At 36.6% G+C, this 7,405-nt stretch overlaps 1 protein-coding gene across 2 annotated transcripts in view; it reads right to left on the minus strand.

Moving 5' to 3' along the window:
- LOC137071029 (neuropeptide FF receptor 2) overlaps positions 1 to 6,121 on the minus strand; it is a 26,380-nt gene extending 20,259 nt beyond the window's left edge. Inside the window, exon 1 of one of the 2 annotated variants that reach the window (XM_067438672.1) lies at positions 6,023 to 6,121. The gene's annotated coding sequence lies outside the window, so the exon portion shown is untranslated. Of the gene's footprint in view, positions 1 to 5,864 lie in introns of both variants that reach the window. The other variant, XM_067438671.1, reaches the window with a different exon arrangement.
- Between the last annotated feature and the right edge of the window lie 1,284 nt (positions 6,122 to 7,405).

Raw genomic sequence — 7,405 nt, forward strand, 5'->3', positions numbered from 1 at the left:
TCTCACATGGTACAGTGCATCCGGAAAAGTATTCACAGTGCTTCACTTTTTCCACAGTTATATTACAGCCTTCTTCCAAAATAGATTAAATTATTTTCCTCAAAATTCTACAAAGCATACTTAATGACGACGTGAAAGTGGTTTATTTGAAATCTTTGCAAATTTATACAAACAATACATTCTTTTTAAAAATAGAATACATTAGTATTCACAGCCTTTGGTCAATACTTTGTTGAAGCCCCTTTGGCACCAATTACAGCCTCAAATCTTTTTGAGTATGATGCTACAAGCTTGACACAGCCATTTTTGGGTCGTTTCTCCCATTCTTCTTTGCAGAACCTCTCAAGCTCCAGTTTGGATGGGGAGCGTTGGTGCACAGCTATTTTAAGATCTCTCCAGAGATAATCATTTGGGTTCAAGTCTGGACACTGACAGTGCCACTTAAGGACATTAACAGAGTTGCCACTCCTTTGTTATCTTGGCTGTGTGCTTATGGTCGTTATCCTTTTAGAAGATGAACCATCGTCCCAGTCTGAAGTCCAGAGTGATCTGGACCAGGTTTTCATCAAGGACGTCTCTGTACATTGCTGCATTCATTGTTCCCTCAACCCTGACTAGTCTCCCATTTCCTGCTGCTGAAAAACATCCCCACATCATGATGCCGCCACCACCAAGATTCACTGTAGGAATGGTATTATCCAGGTGATAAGCAGTACCTGGTTTCCTCCAGAAATGATGCTTTTTTCATTCAGGCCAAAGAGTTCAATCTTTGTTTCCTCAGACCAGAGAAGACCAGTCCTTCAGGTGCTTTTTGGCAAACTCCAGGCTGCCATGTGCTGTCTGGCCATTCAAACAATACATTTGTTTGATGATGGTTGTTCTTCTGGCAGGCTCTCCTCTCTCCATAGAGAAAGACTGGAGCTCTATCAGCGTGACCATCAGGTTCTTTGTCACCTCCCTGACTAAGGCCCTTTTCCCCACGATTGCACAGTTTGGCCGGGCGGTCAGCTCTATGAAGAGTCCTGGTGGATCCAAACTTCCATTTACAGATAATGGAGGCCACTGCGCTCACTGGGAACTTCAATGCTGCAGACATTTTTCAGTACTCTTCCCCAGATTTGTGCCTCAATCCTGTCTCAGAGGTCTACAGACAATCCCTTAGACCTTAATGGCTTGTGCTCTGACATGCACTGTTAACTGTGTTAACTGTATAGACAGGTGTGTGCCTATCCAAATCAACTGAATTTTCCACAGGTGGACTCCAGTCAAGTTGTAGAAACATTTCAAGGATGATCAGTGGAAACAGAATGCACTTGAGCTCAATTTTGAGTGTTATGCCAAAGGCAATACTTATGTACATGTGATTATGAAGTATTGTTTGTAGAATTTTTTGTAAAAATAAATAATTTAATCAATTTTGGAAAAAGGCTGTAAAATAACAAAATGTGGAAAAAGTGAAGCGTTGTGGACACTTTCCGGATGAACTGTATAATCAGTATTTAATGAGCTAAAAGGTGAGCACAAATACACTCTCAGTTTCATGCACATTGCCATGCACTAACATGCAGTGTGCCTTAAATTGTATAAATCATGTTTCATTCTCTTGCCAAATTGTGTGTTGTCTGTGGTTTGTATGGCTAAAATGGGGAGGTTATGAATTATTTAAACTGTAGTCACATCTTGTAAGAAAAATTCCATTATGTTCTGGATTCACAGAGTACTGGTGAAGAGTCTGTGCTTGGTTACAATCTTAAATGTTTCTGGCAAGCAAGCTCCTTTCCTCTGACATGAAAGCTTAAGGCGAGGTCACATATGCATGATAAACAAGTGTGACATATAAGATATGACATAAAATGCATGAATATGATAAGACAGATGGATTATTGAGCCTCTTAGGCAGTCCTCTTAATTTATTGTTTAAAAGCATGGCTGCATTATAATTCTAGAGATGAAAATACTTCTAATGTAAATGTGCTCTTGTTGACAGATGTTTTGTTAAAGACGGGAGAAATGTAAAAGCTTATGTGGGGTAAGCATATGGCAGCACATTACAGATGCTTTTTTAAATTGTTCTATTAGTTATAATGTCCGAAATTAAATGTCTTACTGAATCATGTTACTCTGACAGAGACCTCTAATCATATAACGGCACTCTGATGGGGTCTCTAAATGGCAGATGGCATGTAGGCTATAATTCAAGGTTCAATCCAAATGAATTTACTGTCATTTTCACCTTCACCTTGACTGTTCTTTGAGATGTGAGAAAAATGGCTTCTCAATAAAAGACACATAAAACCATATTGGTGGCACAAACCAGCAACTTCAGCAAGGATGAATGAGAAAATGTATTTAAAAGCAGCTTGCATCAGCTACCTCAAAAAACAAGAAATTATAACAGTCTACAAATAATAATAATTAATAATAATTATAGCGCTTTTCTAGGCACTCAAAGCACTTTACGTAGAGGGGGGCATCTCCTCAAACCACCACCAATGTGCAGCACCCACCAGGATGATGTGACGGCAGCCATATTGCGCCAGAACGCTCACCTGATTAAGCCAATCATTATATGTTATGAATATTTTAAGCTTGAAAAATAATTGCTCTATTCAATAAAAAAACAAACAGAGTGATTTTCAGAAGGCTACATTTCTGTTTGAATTAAGTAGAATAAGTGCAGGACTGACTTAAAATGCTCATTAAAAAGCTAAGAAACAAGCAATAATTTGCAATACCCTTGAAGTCTGTCCTTTATAACTTTTTTTTAATAAAAATTGCATATGTACATATACATTTCCATGCATTTATTTAAAGGTACATATTGGTTCCTTTTTGCTTTTATACCTTAGGATACTGCCCCAGTGACACCACTGTACCTTTGACAGTATGTGTGACCCTGATACAAAATATGACAATATTTTATTTAAATAGTTCTGTTTCTTATTATTTTTGTTATCATTAGCATTATCAGTTAGTTATTTTTTGTTGTTGTTGTTATTTATTGAATGATTTTTGCATTAATTTAGTGTCATGTGCATTGCCCTGATGGTTTTTTGTGTTTGTGTGACCCTGTGCACCATCTATAAATGAGTAATAGCCCTTTTATGGATAGGTCACTTGTGAAAAACATAATGTACCTTACCACTTGTATTATTAGTAGTATATTTAAAGGTACAAAGTAGACTTTAGTAGTTGTAGTAGACTGCTTTGGTTTATACAATTTATAACAGGAATACACATTTATAAAATATACAGGCATCAATATGATATCCCTTTAATACCTAAGACACTGTCATCATATTTTATACTGTGAATTTCTGCCAGTCACAGCTCCTATAAATTACTCTCAATTTGACAAGATATTTTCTCTCTATTAAAAAAAGCCAAAATAATCATTAGAATCTAGGCTATAATGATACAGATGTAGAGGAAATGGAAATCATTGAGGTGCTAATGCAATTTAATGGAAGCATAAAGCATCTAAATAAAGTAGCAGTATTCACTATCTAACCCGCCTGCTTTGTGTTCCACTGCTTTATCTGGCTTAGTATTTAATCCCCTTACACAATTTTTCCTTACATGAAATTATGTTACAGTGAAAATCTTTTTTTTTTTTTTTTTTTTTCAGAGCCACTCTTCCAAGCCAAAGACTATGATTTGCGTTGATATATATTTAAACCTGCTCTCTCAAGATTATGAAGCATACTGAAGGTGAGCTGACAGCGTTTATGTGAGCTGCAGTGGAGTCTCTCAAGCTTTCCTCTTCCAGTCAAGTGTTCACAACCACTAAATAGCTCATCCATTAGGGATAAAGACCCCAGATACGGACAAGAGGCGAGATATGACAAGATAATCATTCTTTTGTCAATTTGCAAGACCGTTATAGAAAACTAGCTTGGTATTTTGAGCATTAGTACTGCAATAGCTCAGTGCTGAGTTTAAGGTCAATTTCAATGGAGATAGCCCAGCATCTGATGAATTGTGGACAAGAAGACTGTTGCTACTGAAGTAGAAAGCCATTTGCTGTAAGAAATTCTTCTACATTCAATAACTAAGCTGAGCAATGCTGAGATAAGGTGCAGTAATCAAGGATAAACAGTGCTTCATTTTTTAGTAAGGTACTGTACATGCATCTGTCTCAGCTGTCTAAATTATGAATGCCTTTCTAAAACAGCCTTCAGTAACTCTGTGGCTCTGAAAAGGAAGAACTGATTTCAAAACCAGCTACTTGTTATTCTTTTTTTAACTCTTATGCACTGTTAGTGTCTGTGGTGGTTCAAAAATGAACTTTGCTGAACATTTTCTCCCCTTCATCTAAATGGCATGAGACTTGACGACTTTGTTGACTTGCTAGCTATACAAACAAAACAAAAAAGGATGGAGTTATCCACAGTGATTATATAATGTCTAAAAATAAATCTAAATAAAAAAACTATAGAATTATTTTTGCTTAATGTATACCTATATGGAAATGTCAAATGAGTCACTGAGTGATGCTCTGAAGTTATCTGGTAGCTGAGATTTCATACTATTTTTATTTTAAGTGTTTTCAGTAGATGACAGCAGTCTTCCACTAATCCACGGCACACTGTCTATGTAACCTTCAAAACAATTAAGTTAAAAATTTAGATATTTTGGGGGAATTTTACATAAAAAGCTCATATTTTATGAGCCACCTATTTATAAAAAATAAAAAAAGGAAACCTTATTATTAACCTTATTCCTCATAAAAACCCACAAATGTAGTGCATGAAGTGGGCAATATTACATTTGTTTAAAAAAAGAAGAAAAAAAAAAGATTTATACTGATATATATGAAGATATATACTTTATACTTTATACTGTCACTTCTTGTATAAATCTTATGCTACCAAAGTACCATTGGGGGGGGGGGGGGGGGGAGAGACTTTTTCCACCCATGCTGTAAATGAGAATAGAACATAGAAAAAGGTCTGCATTAAAATACTTTATTAATAGGACATATAAGTACAAACGTTACGGCTCTTTGCCTTCGTCAGTGTAAATGAGAATAGGAAATGCTAAGCTGTATTAACTGATATATTCAATGGCATAGTCAATTGGCTGCTGTTTCAGCCATAACACATTAGATCAACATGCTATGAATGTAATTTGTTGACACAGAAGGCAGTCACTTTTTTAGAAAACAGTTGTCAATTTGTTTTGATCTATAATCATTAGGCCTACTATAGGCTAGCCTATTTATGTGCCCATTTACCAACCTCTCTGACGTGACACACTGAGATGTGTCGTCCTCTGCTGGCACGAGGAACAATGACCACATGCTGAACGTTAATTTGAAGGTGAACGCAATGGTCAAAAATGTTACAACCATTCCCGGTCTCCCCTACCCTATAACATCAGGTACAGTTCAGATGAAGAACTTTACAGTTCAAATATATGTTGGGTTTACCTAACGTCACTCATTTCATCAAGAGCGCACTTCTGGATGCAATCAAGCACAAGGAGAAGCTACAGAGTATAGCTTATAAATGCTATGGAAATGTTTTAATAAAAACTAAAAACAACTTACATAAAAAATAATTGATAATTCATCGTTTTAATAGTGCTTAGTGTTTAGCAAAGCTAAATGAGAAAAGCATATAAAAAAGGTAAGAAAAAACTTGATAGGCAGTTAGACTATTGATTTAAAATATATATATATATATATTTTGTAGCCTTGCTGTAGCCTAATTCAGTCCAAACGATTTTAATATTAGCATCATCATAGCCTAAAGTAAATTAATAAATACAATTTTTTCTGAAATAGAGCCAATTTCAATCAAATCACGTGATCTTCAAAAACATTTTTTTTTTTGCCACAAACAATATAAAAAATGTCTCACCTTTTGTGAGAGATAAACGCCCCCACTCGATTCAGAAGAAACTCTGCTTTCTCTGAGGGAAAATTAGATCAAAGCGAGGAAAGTTGCAAAAAAAAAGATCCTTGTCCGTATCTGCGTTTTTTGTTGTAGTTGTTCCTAAGTAAAGTTGTGTTGTTTACCTGCTGCGCTGGTTTATAAACTGCTGCTACTGCACGCACGCGCTGCGCTCATACTATAAGACCTGATGGAGAGATTCCCGCCCCGCTGCCGCTGCTGAGTGGAAGAGAGGAGGAGAAACAAACTACACATGGGCTGCGATCTCCCTCAAGGGAATAAAGATCCCACACTGGCCTTTTTACATGAATCAGAATTTACTCTAAATAGAAGAAATGATGGCATTTCTGTGATATACGTGCCTGTACAATACTGATGTTCATGTTGTGCTGCTCTCTCATGCAAACAATTTTAATCGAAACTGATTTGATTTCAATTATTCATCATCACCATGGCGATTTTAATAGCTCTCCAAAGCTTTCTTCATAAACAGAACAACAAATTTCAACCAATTATTCCCATATAATTATTAGGCTAGATGAATGGAGTGGTTTGAGCCCAAATTAATTTATCTGTTTCATAATGATGAACATACATTTTTTTAACTATGTGGGATGAGGTCACATGAATTTTCTGCATGATTGATTGTTTAGTTTTGCCATAAGGTTCCTTAAGGTGTTTTGAGGAATTTTAAGCACATCATTGAGTATTTTATCATCTATTCTAACTTTTACTCGTATCTGACTGAACCAGGGCCGTTTCTAGCCTTTCTGGCACCCTAGGCAAGATTCATATGTTGTTGTCGTCGTCGTCCTATGCCTAGAAACGGCACTGGACTGAAGAGATAAAATTTAGATCTAGTGTATATCAGATTATATTTATTTATCCTATAAAAGCCTAGCCTGACGTGGTCATACTCAATTCTAGTCAGAATATGAGTCTGAAACTGCTCCATTGGGCTGTGATTATGAGGTGTGTTTCAACCGAACCAGGAAAGACATCAATTGGACAGACCTACAACCAATCAGAGTCAAATGATTGTCAATAACCATTGTCAAATGTCAACATATAGTTCTGCACTGTGTTGCCAAGTCCGCGTTCTTTCCCCGCGGGTTGTCTTCTATGTCCGCGGGTTGAAGCGACTATTATGTGATAGATAGACCCATGAGTGCGAATTTTAGCAGGCAACCTTGCCAAAATAACACAATTTTTTCTCCCCAAACACCATTTTCCCCCCGGAGAACCCCCCCGAGAAGCTATTGTTTAGGGCTAGTAGTTGGCGGGTTTTGTTGTAAAAACTTGGCAACCCTGTCTGCACATGCTCTGGAATCAGGCTGGAATACACAATCTTTGCCGGTGTTGTAAAAAAATTAAATAATTTAATGATACACAGAGTACTTACCCAACATGATCATCATTTCTGAGAGAAATTGTGAATGTGAATGCATATACAAACAAGCTCTCCGTTTAGGATTTGAAAAAATATAATCCAAGCCCCTTTGATGACG

Source organism: Pseudorasbora parva, chromosome 3 (assembly GCF_024679245.1).
Source record: "Pseudorasbora parva isolate DD20220531a chromosome 3, ASM2467924v1, whole genome shotgun sequence".
Classification (NCBI taxonomy): domain Eukaryota; kingdom Metazoa; phylum Chordata; class Actinopteri; order Cypriniformes; family Gobionidae; genus Pseudorasbora; species Pseudorasbora parva.